General features: G+C 43.7%; 1 protein-coding gene across 3 annotated transcripts in view; it reads right to left on the bottom strand.

The window, feature by feature from the left end:
• Positions 1–15,546, bottom strand: part of gse1b (Gse1 coiled-coil protein b) — a 116,020-nt gene that overhangs the window by 63,405 nt on the left and 37,069 nt on the right. The window contains exon 1 of one of the 3 annotated variants that reach the window (XM_028956075.1): positions 6,218–6,431. The exons of the other annotated variants lie outside the window; for them this stretch is intronic. The gene's annotated coding sequence lies outside the window, so the exon portion shown is untranslated. Of the gene's footprint in view, positions 1–6,217; positions 6,432–15,546 lie in introns of those variants that run through there. 3 annotated transcript variants of the gene reach the window in all.

The raw sequence follows: 15,546 nt of genomic DNA, 5'->3' as shown, positions 1-15,546 counted from the left end.
CTGTCTAAGTGCAAGGCATGGCAGTTTCCTCATTCCACACACACACACACACACACACACACACACACAGAGAACAAACCTTTTGTTAAAATCTAATAAATGTAGTCATGTTCAGTTTAATTAAAAGTTGTTCTACCATGTACTTTTATAATTGTAATACATTTGTTGCATGGTTATTACAATAGATCGTACATTGGTGCAAAACAAAACAAGTGTGTATGCATTTTTGTGTGTGTGTATGTGTGTGTGTTCTGGGCGACGATCCCGTGCTGCAGCAGATGGAACACCGCTGCTCCAGACCCTCCTCCTCTCTCTCTGTGACAACGACAGCCTGTGTCCTGGCAACGCCTTGGGGTTCGCTACACCCCATAAACCCAGTCGTGTGCCAACCACAAGACCAGCGCCACTACCATACGGGTCAAAGGCAGTCCAATGAGACGTCTCCTGCATTATTTGATCTTCTGCACGTCTGATAGGTCAGATCCCTGGGGAGAATGCTGTACAGTATGCTGACAGTGATGCGAGAGTGAAGGGCCATTTTGACTCAAGGCCCCTTGTACCGACTGGACTTGATATCGGCAAGGAAAGATGGGACCTAGGGCAAAACTGACTTGAAAAATCTGCTACTGCACCACTCAGCAGAACAATAGGGATTAGAGAACACAGCAGCTAGACATTGTATCTCTTTACAATAACATAAAACTCATGATGCCGAACATATAGAATGTCTCAAATGAAGGGTTCAAATCAATCAATGAAGAAGCTCTCATACCTTTTAGAGAGTGATCATCCTTATCCTGTAATGAAACATGGTGGTGACCCTATCCTCAGGATCTAAGCATCACTGAATGATTAAGGATGACAATCAACAAAGCACAAACAAAACTTCCTTAACTTTATGAGCCTAATTAAAATAAAGTCATCTTGGGACCACCTCCACAACCAAATAAAACATGCACGTTGATTAACAGATCTACTTTCAAAGACTTCTACTTGGCGAACTACTGAATATTGCATTTGCAAATATCCCTTCATTGCAAATAACCCTTCATAAAAGATGGTGGGACTAATTTGACCACCAAATTATTCATCTTATTTCAGTGTAGCAGGAAGCTAGAATTCTCCATATCTACTCCATCATCAGATCTCCAAATTCCTTTAACTTCACAACGTAGATCTCTTATGACATTTTTAACTATTTTTGAATTTCTTCCTATGATCTGAGAGATAGGTACACCCAACATCCCTGAAAGTCTTTTGTCAGAAAAGTAACAATGCAAACAAAATCAATGAGCAAGGCTGAGCTTCCTCTCTATGATAAAACTATAAACCCTCCAATCCCATCCAGCTCAGTTCAATCCAATCCAGTCCAATCCAACCAAAATTTGCCTTTTGCTCTCATTCTGGTCACCATCAAAGGGAACTGGGAAGTTGTTGTGTGGAAAATTCTGCCATTCGTAATATGTTGGCACAGCATGTGGTTCAGTATCTAGGCTTTTTTTCTGTTCTACAATGTATTATTTGGTGATTATGGAGTGCTTTTAAAGCAAGCTGCAGCCGATGGGATTTGCTTTACTAACCCAGTCATCTTTAAACAATGCCTATTGATGAGCCACTAAGCGGCTCAATTGGATTAATTAAGAAGCACAGTGAAGCTACAGGATGCGCCGAGGTGGAAAGCAGGGAAACAGCCGGGGTTTGCCTTCAACTGAATACTGCACACAAACAAGTACTTGCTGATTGGCTGTTGATCCGACAGGCCTATTGTCATTGGCTGCCGTCTGGGACAGTGTTCATTGGTTTCTGACAGCTGAAAGGTAAAAGAGTGGAGCTGGATCACTTCTGCTGAGGTAAGGAGCTGCCAGGAAGGGAAGAATTGGGCAGCTCTGTCTGTGGAGATTAGATATGTACAGTAGGTACAACTCCGTTACCTGCTGAATTCAGCTTAAACCACTTTCGGTTAACCCTCAGGCTCCCAGCAGTGACAGCTGCTGCTCCTGCTGTCAGACGGCACTGGGCTTCACTGAATTATATGGGTGAGTTACCCAACACACACACACACACACACACACACACACACACACACACACACACACACACAGAGCGCAACCTTGCATTTCAAAGCCACGAGAGGAAAGACTTAAATTATAAACAAACAGATGACTTTCCACCAATCAGAGAGCTGTCTGATTACAGGCTCAGGACCTATGAAAGTGCATAGCGACGCCTTTTTTTCTGTACTTAAACACGCATCTATGGGTGCCAACACACCCCAGCATGTACAGCACATACTCACAAAGACAGCGCGAGTGTGTGCTTGCAATGTGTGTGTGTTATTGTGATGGGAGAAAAGGTGGGGGTGTAGGTGAGTGACAGAAAGAGGTAAAAAGGGGGATTAAGAGAGAGAGAAAAAAGGTGTGTGTGTTTGAGCGCGAGAGAGAGAGAGAGAGAGAGAGAGAGAGGGAGGACAAAGGCAGAGCCCTAAGGCTCCCTCATCTCCTCATTACCCAGCAGGAGCTGCCACTGATGATCAATACAGCACTTGTAGTTCTGCATAAGAGCACCAAGCCAGTGGGGAGAAGCCGGCGCATTAAAACAAATCACAATCACACGAGGAGGAGGAACACAAAAACAGCACAGCGGCACTAACGCACACGCGTGCGCGACTTCATGATCCGCACCGAGGAAAACAATAAACACACGCGAGCATCAGCGGAACGCCCCGCGCCCCCGGCTCCCGTGGCACTCACTAATCAGCATGGAGCTGAGTGGTGACTGATTAGCGCAGATTTTCGCCACACAGCACCAATTATCCACCTCTCTCCCAGGGAGCTGATGACTGCGGACGGCCCCGGCACGGCGAGCACCGACGCGGCCAGCCAATCGGCGCGCACCGAGGAAGCACACTGCAGGCAGTTGTTGTGATGGAGCCTCATCCCCACCCCGCCTGTGTGTGTACGTGGAAAGGGGTATACAAGTGGAAGCATTTTTCTTGGTGCCGGCGTATGTGCAGACATGTCCAAAAAATGTGACCTTTCCAATCAGAGAGCTTCTTCACATGCTTGTCAGCTGATGGTAAAAAAAAAAAAAAAAAAAAAACTTAAATGCTGCCTTTGTGGGAGAAAACGAGAGCAAGAGAAAGAGAGGGTGAGAAAGGTGAGGAGGATAGAGGGAGAGAGAGGGTGGAAAGGGTTAGAGGTATAGAAATAGAGGGAGAAGGAGGGGAAAGGAGAGCTGTGAAGTGGCCCTTGCCAGGCAGGGTCCAGTCAGGGTCGTTTTCGGCGGGGCGGAAGGACGGCCTCTGGCCTGAAGTGCCAGCCAATCACGGTTGAGTTCAGAGCTGTGCTGGGAGGCCTGTGACTGGCTTTGTGTTCCGGTGCCAACACCCCCTCCCACTCATTCTCTCTGTATCTTACTTCACACACACACACACACACACACACACTGCAGCCAGCTCCACTTTCAGTCACCGACAACAACCAAATTAACCGCTCTCTGATCTTCTGCCAGCAAAAGCACACAAAGCCACTCACTCACTCACACACCACACAAACACACACAAATGCACACACTGCCATGCATGCTCAAACCTCTCAATCTCTTTTTCTTTCTTGGTTTCACACACACACACACACACTCTGATCGGGCCAGTCAGCGCAGGGCAGTGGCTTTGATATGAACCGTGGGGAGGGGCATGGTAGCTGTTTAGGCTTTGGTGGGCTGAGTGCCTATTTATTGCACCACGGAAACGGATGGACTCGGATTGGAGGCTCTTATAGCCTCTCCACTGGCCAGATGAAAGACACACCACGCAGCGTTCGCCTGAATATGCACACCTTCATCAAAACAGGCGTTTAAAATAATAATGACTACAGAAGTCACTGCCAACGCATCAAAACATTTGTGTTGCAGAAACGAAAAGACAACAGAAGCACTTAGTGCCTCTGCTCACCATTTGAAGCTATTGGCCTTCATCTGAAGAGCTTGTGAGCTCATGAGCTGTGTTAATGAGCTTTCATGTGGATGATGGTACAAATTCAACTTTCACAATAATACAAAACAAAACAAACAAAAAAATATATACGGATCACCCAGATTACCAAGTATTATACTCTTATACTCAGTTAGAATGTTGTTGTGCAATGTTCAAAATGACATAGAAGTATAAAAAAAACTTTTCCTGTCCATCCTTCCATGTTCACATGCTGGTCCAATCTCAGCAAACGGAACCAGTTGATTGCAGGATGTTGTTGCACACATAATGAAGGATAGGTTTGGTATACCTGGCCTTCATGTCTTTGGACTTAATGAGGAACCTGGAACACTGGAAGAAATGCAAACTGTGTGAGATCAGGAATAGGGACCCTAGTCCCCTCGGTGTGAGGTGGCAGTGCTAGCTCCCCAAGACAGATTTTATTTATGTATAATATTTGGAATTTATTCTTAGGACCTGGAAAGGCTCTTTTCATGTCTTTTGTTTCCATCGTCTCTTCTCCTCTTTTCTTTTCAATGCGATTCTCCACACGTTTTTATACCACAGTGTCCTGGCTGTGCCTACGTGACTCTACTCTGTTCTGAAGGAATACATAAAGCCACAGACGCCCAGATCCGGAGATGAACACACACTCAGACAGCACCACAGACGAGCTCAAATGGCCTGATACGTGTTTCTTCAACCCGCAAATCAATTTCCGTGCCACAGCTATTTAAAGAGCTCTTTAGTGTTTGTCATTCCGGCCTCAGAAGTGGAAAAACACCATTTTGGTGAGTTAATTCAAACGCAGAACTCACCAGAGACACCATTGGAATCACATTACTCGTCTATCAGAACAATAAAGCACATGGTACAGAACAAGTTCATCATACACACAAACATTCATATATGATTCACAAGGTGGCATTGTTTTCGGTGGGTGTCAATGTGTGTACATTTGTATCAATATAGGGGAGAGGAGGGCTGAACACCACGGGTGAGGGAGAAATGCAAACAATAATGTGTGACTTTAATAAAAGAAAAGAAAATGGCGCAGTGGCCAAAACAGAAAAGAACACACGGTGAATACGGGCAGTAACATGAAAACATTAACCACCAATAATGCACGACACCCTATGTCGTATGAAGGGTTCTAATGACCCACACCGAGTGAGTGGCATCTGATTAGAAGGTGATTGGAACCCTTGCACCAACCTGTGTGTTGGTGACATGGGCACCTATGCCTCACACCAACATCTTAATGAATCACTTTACATTGTTCCTGTCACCATACTATATATGTGTATGATTTGTGTGTGCCTCCTACAGTGCTCTGGATTGATGAGGGAAGCGTGACGTGTACATGTCAACAAGGCGATTAAAATGGCCCCTGGCACCTTGAATTTATGAGGGCCCACACCTCTTGCGCCTTCACTCTGAGACAGAGATCTCCATACAGAAGTAAGGGACTGTATGCTACATCGATTGTCCCCTCTGTGGCGATGATGTCACTGAATTTACGTCTGTCGGCTACTTAACGCTCAGCACTCCATAAATTTAGCCAATCCGGAGTGACAGCACCATGATGGAGGAGTTCCATCTCCTTTAGATAAGCTGCGCAGAAGAGACTCAAATAAACGTCCCCAGCCAGTTGCTCGACACATGACGGATGACGCTCTGCCTGCAACAGGCTGGCGAAAGGATCCCACGCTATGAATTGCTTTTCATGTTGACACATCTTTGCATAAACACAGCAGTCGGCCGTTAAAGGGCATTTGTGAGGGACGTGTGTGTGGAAGCAGGACGTACGCAGGCTTTGAAACAAGGGCCAAACAGAAAATGGGGGGGGGGTTTCGACAAACAAAGGCTTTGTGAAGATGTTTTTCACCGAACAAGATAAAAAAAAAGAAGGGGGGGGGGGGGCACAAGAGGGAGGAAAGGCAGCACTTGCCGAGTAGACAAAATAGAACAGCACAGCCTTTGCAAAGCAGACAAAATAAAAGCACCCCGTGTAGATCAATATATCGACAAGGACAGCACAACAGGCCTCTCCTGTCTGGTTTCCCCTGCAGCTCAAACCTGATGATGCCCGTCCTTTCAGTAAAGACACAAACACACACACTTGCACAGCACATAAATGCACACACATAAACAAATGCACATGATACAAAAGATAATAATGCAATTCACAATGTGACTCATGCTGCGGAAGTTTGTGCACAGAGGAGCAACCACAATACATACATCGGTATACGCGCACTGGGAGAAGAGGCTCTATTCATCCAAACTTGGTGGAGACAAAGACGACACCACACCTCCGAGAAGAGAACAGTAGAAAAAAAAAGGAAAAATGTGGTGACAATCGGTGCCTGACAAACAAGGGTGACAGGGTCTTCGGTTTCTATGCAAATCCATCGGTCCAGTGCCGCCACCTCTCCTCAGGCACATGGAGAGCGGGCTGGCAGAGGGCAGCGTACCTTGCACGCAGAGAGGCAATCACACACAAATACACACATACACACACACACTCACACCCCTAGTGTGCTAATCCTGCTTATATGGGTTAAACCCTTCAAAGCAGCAACTGCTACTGTTAACGCCTTATGCCATTCAAACCCTGTTATTGTAATACCTTTCCAGGAAGATTTATTCTAATTATCGCCTCTTGTTTCACAGAGTTGGCATGCTAATTGTTAGCATCTTTTAGTGTTTTTTGTAAAGGCAGTAATAGTGCCCCTGCTATACATACACTGCCCTCCATAATTATTGCCACCCCTGGTTAAGGTTTGTTCTTTAGCTTCGAATAAATTCAGTTTTGTTCTATACAATATAGCACTACAATGAAAAAACTTTAATTCAAGTGCATTTATTTAGTGGGGGAAAAAATCCCACTTAAAGAAACAATTATTTTACTTCAAATCATCTGTGCCACAATTATTAGCACCCCCTTTTCCCATCAAGAGAGCACATAATCTTCTCCTATAATGTTTCAGAAGATGGGGGAATACAGATTGGGGGAAATTCCTCTTTGCAAAATCCCTCTAAATCATCCAGCAACCTGGTTCCTCTCCTCTGCACTCTCCTCTTCACTCCACAGGTTTTCAATGGGGTTGAGGTCTGGGGACTGGAGATGGCCATGGAAGCTTGATTCTGTGTCTGGTGAACCATTTCTAATAGAAATGGTTCACTAGAACTCTTCTAGAATTACTTCCTAGATAATCTGATGAACTACTGTAAAAACTACTGTACAAACAACAAAATACTTCAATTACATTTATTTCCTTAGAATTTGAAGGGGTGCCAATAATTGTGAAACAGGTGATTGTATGAAAAGATTGTATGGAAAGTAAATATAATTTTTTTTTGGCACCAAAAGGTTACATTTTGTTGAAGGTTAAGTTTTTCTACAGTTTTCAGTGTGAGAGTGGCTTCTACAATTAAAATGGAATTAATTTTAATGCTTTTAACACAGCCAGGGGTGACAATAATTATGGAGGACTGTGGTACGATCTCATAGTGAGTCTCATAATACTCCTGGGTAATTACTACAGAGATGTAGTAGATTGTAGTAGTCCACATGTTTAAATGTGATTGGCTGGAACTTGTTGCAAACTTGTTGAGGTGACAGTAAACCACAGGTCCAATGAAAGAATGAAGCTACCAGCAACTGATGGGAATGATGTGGCCTCTCATTCATTTAAGTTTTACTATAATCATTTTCTTTTTGGATAGAATATGGATATCGCAAAGTCTTGTAGAAAGTCTTTGCTGTTTTAAATATTGAATTAAAATTAAATAGCTTTATCACTAGACTGGACAAAATAGACACTTACCCTCCAGCCCCTCCAACACATAACCATTTTAACAGAAAGTACTCTTTTACTCTCTCTTTTGAATATAAAAACAAACACTAACATCAATTTGAATATTCAAATTTGCTGCATAACATACCTGTTAAACATCAGGTTTTATGTATATCGTATACAAATTATCTGTATATGTGACGCCCAGGATCTGGACACACACAGCAGGGCCTACTGTGGTCCTAAATGCTCCTAAGACACGGAGAAGTGACAATATACATTTGAATACAGTAAGCATAGTAATGACATTGATTGAGGGAATGTCCCTCTTGCCTCCTTATGACAAATATTATTACTGTAAAATTCATACAGAAACACCATTCTTTGTTTAGTCCTGGCATTTGATGGTATATAATTGATGATATATAACAATATTCATAATATACAAATACAGATTTTGCTCCATATAAGGTAATAATGAAAGAAAGGTGTCACATTGCCACCAGCCATCATTAACAGACTCTCATCCAGGGATAATGAGCAGCAGTGGATTTTTAAAAAGAAAGTCTCTGGGTCCAGGATGGATGTCAATACAAAACCATTGTATAAAATAGACACAAAAACACACACACACACACACACACACACACACTGCCACATGCACTTACTGAATGTAAACTGTGAGGACCTGCTGCTAAGATCAAATTTACAGCATGAAGGAAGAGCACTAGGTTCACCTGCTTACAGCACATTACGCCCCAAGGTTAATGCGGCCCTGCTCCCGCTTTCATTTTCTCCTATTTTGTGTTTATCTCTTACACGCACCCACACATACACACGAGAGACGTAGACTGAGTAGTGTGCTGCCAATTTGCTTGTTTTTCCTAAAACCAAAAGGGTGGAGAGGGACCCTGACGTCATCCATTTAGCTGTCCTCACAAGCCATTTATACTGGCCAATTAGCACTGCCTGTGCCCTCTCCCTCACTGGAGAGAGCTGGGACCATTGATCTGAGCCCATTGAAAACAAATTAGCCGGCACAGGTCAGGCTTTCTCCTCTGAGCCCAGTCAAGCTCACACAGAAGCACACACACACACAGAAGCACACACACACACACACAGACACACACACACTCTCTCAGATGCTCTCTCAGAGGAAGTGTGGTAATCCATACCTCCGGATGTAGGAGGCTACAGGCTTTGATTGGCCTTGGTGCTGAAGATTAATGCTCGTTTGTGAAGGCTTTAATTGGCTGCAAAACACAGAGGCTGCGGGTCCCTGACTAATCTCACCTCTCAGACTGAACCGAGACCTTGGTTTTCTCTACAATCCTTCAGCGTACCCTCACCAGCCATTATTATACTCAAGGACCTTGTATCCACACACTTTGGCCACATTATTAGATACAGCTCCTGTATAGGTAGGATTTTAAACATGCACTATTAGAAAGCCAGCAAACAATCATTGTTAAGTCTTCACTCAAAATGACTACAGTTGACCACATATTGTTTTGGATGTGGGACCATTGTGAATACGGCAGCGACACTGACATGGTAGTCTTGGTCAGTATAATAAAGATGCTCACAAAAGAACAGAGGTCACCAAGTGCCTGCAGACGGATGTCCCATCACTGTAAACTGGAGCGAAGGGTTCAGGTAGTGATGGGGCGTCACTACCTCACTGCCAGGTAGAGCGGGCTGCAGTCACACGAAGGAGGCAGGAGGCAAACATGAGAAGGCACTGATGTATCACCATAGAGACACTGAGGAGACGAGTGTCACTCTGCGATGCAGCAGAGCGCCTGATGCCATGTGATAAGGACTCTGTGTGTGTTTGCATGGCTGCCGCTCAGCTGATGCAGCTTAAGCAACAAGAAAAACAAAAATTCTATTTAAATTATGAAAACTAATATTGCTATTCTTTTGATGTTATTCAGCCCTTGCATGTGAGTTTCAACAGAGCTGCGTGCAAACCAATACATCAGAATATGTCATTACCTGCCCCCTCTAATCATCCATTCTCCCCTAAAAAGCTCCCTCAAAAAATTAAAACAGTCCACCAATAATGAGCCTTTTTGGAAGGAAATTGGATTCTTCTGATGTGTGAGAGAGCGAGAGAGCAAGAGAGAAGAAAAAATGAGAATAGGGAGAGATCATATGTGTTGTTTGGAGTCCCCTCACGCCCCATTCTCTCCTCAGTTCATCTCAGACAGTGCAGATAAATTACACGCTCCACTTCCCCTGCCCTGACCAGACCGTAATTTGCGGGGCTAATTAACGGGGCAAAGGGGTGAATGCCTTTCATGACAGTTATCACGCCACAAAAGAGACAGAGATTGAAAGAGAGGAGTGCAAAAAGAATGCGAGAGAAAGCCCTACCACCAGTACCAAAGACAATAAACTAAAAGAAACATAATTCGTATCAAATCACGCCTTCTGCACTGACCTCACAACAAACATCCCAATTTAACGGGTCCTCCATAGAGGAGCACAGATGAAAAAAGATATTATGTTTACACAGCAAAACATAGTGTGCTGTCCTGTGGAGGACAGTAAATCCACACTATTGCATTCACATGAGACGGCAAATTCTCCTGCTTCGGCAATACTGTAGCGCACACCCTACAGCACATCAGAGCTGGCATTGTGGAAATGGTGTTGATCCGTCTCCACAGACACACATCTTCACAATTCAAAGTGTTGTTTTGGTAAGATGAAGCATTAAACCTAATTCACAGGGTCACCATGCATCTGCTGTGACCCTATTAATATAAAATATATATACTTCATCAGGGCATTTGTATTTTCAAACAATGGCGTTACACCCTGAAACTTGTATGGAGACATTTTGTGTACAGAGTGCAAATTACAGTGACTTTTTCAGTATATTTTGACTGTCAGGAATATCTATGCACTACAAATTAATTAACTTCAAATGATGAAAAACATAATTTTAATCCATGAGGTATTCCTTTCCACACTAACACATTGGAGAGGGAACGGAGATCACCAGGAGATGCAGTGATCTAGGCGATCCTCCTGATGAGGAAGACCACCAGCATCCCACAGTGCACAGTCACCAAGGATACTACAGCGCTTTCCTACCTGCTGCTATGGGAAGTGAAGGTTGCCAGGTTTGCTAATTTGAGCTCTTTGCAGGAGGTCTCTCTCTGACCTTGTTAACTGGGTACTTGAGGAGTATGAGGGGGATGTTGTTCAGAACATAATGAAAGCTATAGAAGGCCTCTTTAGAGCCATTGGCTGTTGAGAATTGTTTACTGCCAAACAGGGGCGGCATGGCGGCCAGTACAATTGAGTTCTATGTGTTTATTGGCTAATTGCACATGTTAGCGGTAGGGCCGAGCCAATAAGGAGTTGCACCATGGGGGACAGTGCAGACTTCGACTAAACACTGGCGGCTAATTACTGCCGAGCTCTCAGGGGTGGTTTGAGGGTTTTTCTGTTATGGGGAGCAAAGGCTGCACAGCATCAAGGGTGTTGCTCTCCAGAGCGATGGGTTTAATTACAGGTCAGCAGACTGTCTGTGTTATTAACCCCCGGCCTGGTCGTCATTCACAACACCTCTGGGAGGCTTCATCATGAAAATGTGTATGGACACTAGTTGATCAGCATTTGAGTCTGAGGTCTAGGAACAACATTTTATACATTTTAAGACATAATTATCAATTAAGTTTATGTTGCTGTATCTTCTTCCTCACTCATTTCCATTATAGTGACAACAGGTCCACAAGTCAGATATTACAGATCATTGCGCATTTGTTCAGAGGAGCACATGTAGAGCTCAATTGGTAAAAAATACAATCCTCATGGAATTAACTAAACTTGTGAGATTTTTTAAGACAATAAAGTGCCTGGGTATAATATTCTCATAATGCTCTCAATGCACATGTTTTCTAACCCTACTGTCTGTAGTTAGTATTTGCGCATTGAATTAAAAGTGCAAAAAATTCTGTTAAGTCTTTTTCTTTATGCAATGATTTTTGCAGTAAAGAAAGAACCACACACACTTATTACAGCACATTTACCTAGCCTCTAGTGTTTGGGAAGAACTTGGCTGCCCTACAAGAGCTCCTTGTTGTCATGGAGTCAGAGAACACCATGCCCTTGCCCTGCGGGGTTGCCACGGAGATCTCTAGGGAACGCGCTGTTGATACACACACCGAGTTAAATGTGCGAGGTGAGAAAGGAGTACAGAGAGGTCAAGGGGACAGAAGCAGCATGGGAATGTACACAGTCAGTCGGCCCAGAAGAGTCTGCTGGGATACAGCCGGGCCTGTTTCCTGCTGAGTGGACCAAGGGAACCCCACTCAGCCCAGACAGAATCTCAGCAGAGCCGAACCAGCCAGTGTCCCCCTGGTGATTTACAAACACAGAACATCGGCCAAATCGTTACAGCCAAAAAAAAAGTGCAGATAGAGGCAGTGATGCATTATTGATATGTCTGTACGGATTGAAAGATTGACTGAATGGTGAACTCTTGCTATATAGCATAGCATACAGAAAAAACAAATGACTTTTATGCGTTAGATTTGTGCGTTGTTTCAAAATACATTGATTAACTCTATGTTGCTTTTTGTTGAGTTTGGCTTATTCAGTTATAATCATTACATCGACTGCTGTCCTACAGCATATTGATTATTGCTGAATAGGTAGTATTGATATATCATTACTAGTTCTGCGATTCAGATCGCTAATACAAAAACAAAAAAAAACATGCCTTATGCACACACATTTCCTTCAGTCACACACACACACACACACACACACACACACACACACACACACACACACACACACACACAAAAACAAGCTGCTGCACAATTTCTGCCCAACTACACATTCAATAAGAAAATGAGGCCAAAAGAAACAGGGAATGATTTTGGAGAGTGAATAGACAGCCCCAGCCGGGGTAGTTGGGAGTGAAAATGCCACTTGAATGTCACAGGCAGCAGACATGCAGCTAGGCCTCCAGTTCAAGTCCTGCTAATGGCATAGCCCACTGCCACATCCACTCAGGCGCTGGATCTCATGGCTCGCTCGTCTAACGGATTCAAGCCCCTGAGGCATGAGGCCATTGCAGCCCTCCTGAGATTTAAATTATAAAAAGGCGGCAATAAATAGAGATTTCATAAGCTTATCATTAATTCCTCAGCATCTTGTTTGAATAAATCTATAAAGAAAGAAAGAAACACTGCACCATATGAGCAGAAGGTCACATGATGAATATTACACTGAGTGGCACATCTTGTTCAAACAGAGCGTTTCTCACCCCCTCATCTCTCCTTGTCTGGTCAGAGAGTCCATCTGCCAGCACAGACGGTGGACAGACGCAATGGCCTGAAATCCAGGGGCGCGTTGACAAAATCAATAAATAGGTGAATACAAGAAGCAAAAGGGAACACACAGCTGAACTCACACACTTTTTTGCAGCACGACACAACCAAAAAGAATATCTCATTACAACAAAGCAATGACAAACATTTAAATATGAGCAAATTTTAACCTCTGATTTTATGCCTTCTTTGGAAGTTTGATGCCTCGTTTACTATATAGGAAATTAATAAATCATTTCAGCAGACCTAGAAAGAGACAATCTGTGACTGTGTGAGCTTTTCATTATTCTCTCCCTCAAAAACCACTGTTTGTTTACAGCAGCGGCAGTGACACAGTTGATCGCCGACTTCGGATCTGATGTGTGGCTGATAGTTCACCCAACCTTTTTTTTCCGCTCTTTTGTCCCAGTCATGTCTTCCTCAACCTCAGACCTCACAAAGCTCAAAGCCCAGAGCCAGTCCTGTCACTGTCACACAGAAAAGAAAGCCACATACATACTAGCAGTGTGATCTACACATTCAAGACATCTCTCTGTAGCTCTAGGATGTCACGGTGCAGAGAGTAAAATAAAAAAAATTCCTTCGCAACACAACCGAATCTCTGAAATATGAGAGAGACTTTAACATGGTTTTCTTTCTCTTCTTCTAACACTCTCGGAGAGAGAGGTTCCAAAACATTCAGAGGAAGTGAGTGTCATGCAGTAGAACCCATGATGAACCGATTTTGATTTGCCACTTTTGATTATTTTTTCTGTGAGTGGGATGAATGGAAAAACATGGGATGAAAAAAAAGTGGGATGAAATGAAAAAGTTATATGTATGAGTGGAGTATGTTTTCAACAGCTAGCAATGTGCTTCTTAACCACCAACTGTGAGTACATACAGTATATTTCTTAGTATTATACAGTATTATAAATCTCTTAGGTTTATCTGTGACACTTCATAACCACACTTTAATGGTGTACAGTTAAAGGTGTAGCTATTCTAATGCTGGGCAAACTCAGTATCCCATGCATTAATAATCAGTTTCCACCTGCTGACCAGATATGATATAGTTGTTGGACAATTGGAATGTGATATTATTCAGTACCTTAAAATATCCAGTCAGCCACCTTGCTATCCTTACAAACTTACTACATTAAGGTTTTTTTTTTCAAACTGTACATGCTGGACCACAGACTCTATCTTCACACCAACAAGGTGGACCTATAGGGTGGGTGTTTCTAATAAAGTGGCTGTTGAGTGAGTGATTGAAAAACAATGCAATAAGAGGCGGGCATGTCTGGTACAAAAGGAGAGCCCTGGCTCTGTTTATTAAGGTTTTTGTTGCAGGGGGGTAAAAGGTCAGAGGGGTCAGGGTCAGAGGTCGTCAGAGGGGTTGATTTATTCTGAGATGCCTGTTGTTCACAGTCAGGATTTATCGCACCCTTGACTACATTAGTGCTACGCCTGAGCGACAGGGGGCAGGTCACAGATCCACACAACATGAAGATAAATAGGGTCCATATGGGACCAAGGCACCGGAAGACAGGAAGACATAACTGAGCCTGGCCCTCAGAAAGCCAAGGTCTAGGGCACAAATCCGCCAGCACCAACCCACAACACCCCCATAAATTAGGCCTGGAGATAAGGAATGAAGGATGGGCTGAATTAAGAGATGAGTGTTCTGACTCATCCATCTATCCCTCCTTTCTCTTCTCCCGCCATCCTCCTTTCCTTCTCTCCTGGAGGGTATCACACTGGGAAAGCAGAAAGGGGCGGAGAGGTGAAAGGAGAGATATGGAGGAGGACGTGTGTGCAGGGAGGAGATTACAGGCAGGAAATGGAAATCCAATAAAGCAAATAATCTGAGACAGAAAGAAAGAGAGCGAGGGAAAGATTCATCAGTGCCTCACAGTGCACAGAGTTGAGTCCAGAGCCTCCTTATCTGCATTCAGCACTGACCCAGATCAGCGCTCCAGCCAACCGGGTCTGATCAGCTTACACACTGATCAACCACTTTCCTTTCTGTTTCTGGCCAAGAAGAAGACTCAACAAAGCACATTGTCCTCAAATAGCAACAGAATGAATCTAAATTTCATCAGGGCCACACAGAAATAGTAAAACCAGAAGGTAGAAATTGCATGTTCATAGTATGAAATCTGTTGGAATGAGTTTTTCGAATGTTTCCAATTTGTGATGCTGTTTTTAATAGATTTATCTGCTTCTACATGCAAGCCTCTTTAAGCATAATCCTAAACAATCAATATGACACATTTTATCAATATCCCCTGCCTCTTAGCTGCCTGAGCCTTAGGGTCAATGACCCTTGAGGTGGTATGGGGTCATTGAGCTTATTGTGAGTGGACACAGGGAAAGCCAAAAGGCCAGCTTTAGGCCCATAAACAGCCAGAAGACCATCTATAACACAGAGCCA

The sequence above is a fragment of the Denticeps clupeoides genome, chromosome 16 (genome assembly GCF_900700375.1).
Source record: "Denticeps clupeoides chromosome 16, fDenClu1.1, whole genome shotgun sequence".
NCBI classification, from domain to species: Eukaryota; Metazoa; Chordata; class Actinopteri; order Clupeiformes; family Denticipitidae; genus Denticeps; species Denticeps clupeoides.
Note: the sequence above shows the minus strand (reverse complement) of the source record. Positions and strands in the feature narration are given on the sequence as shown.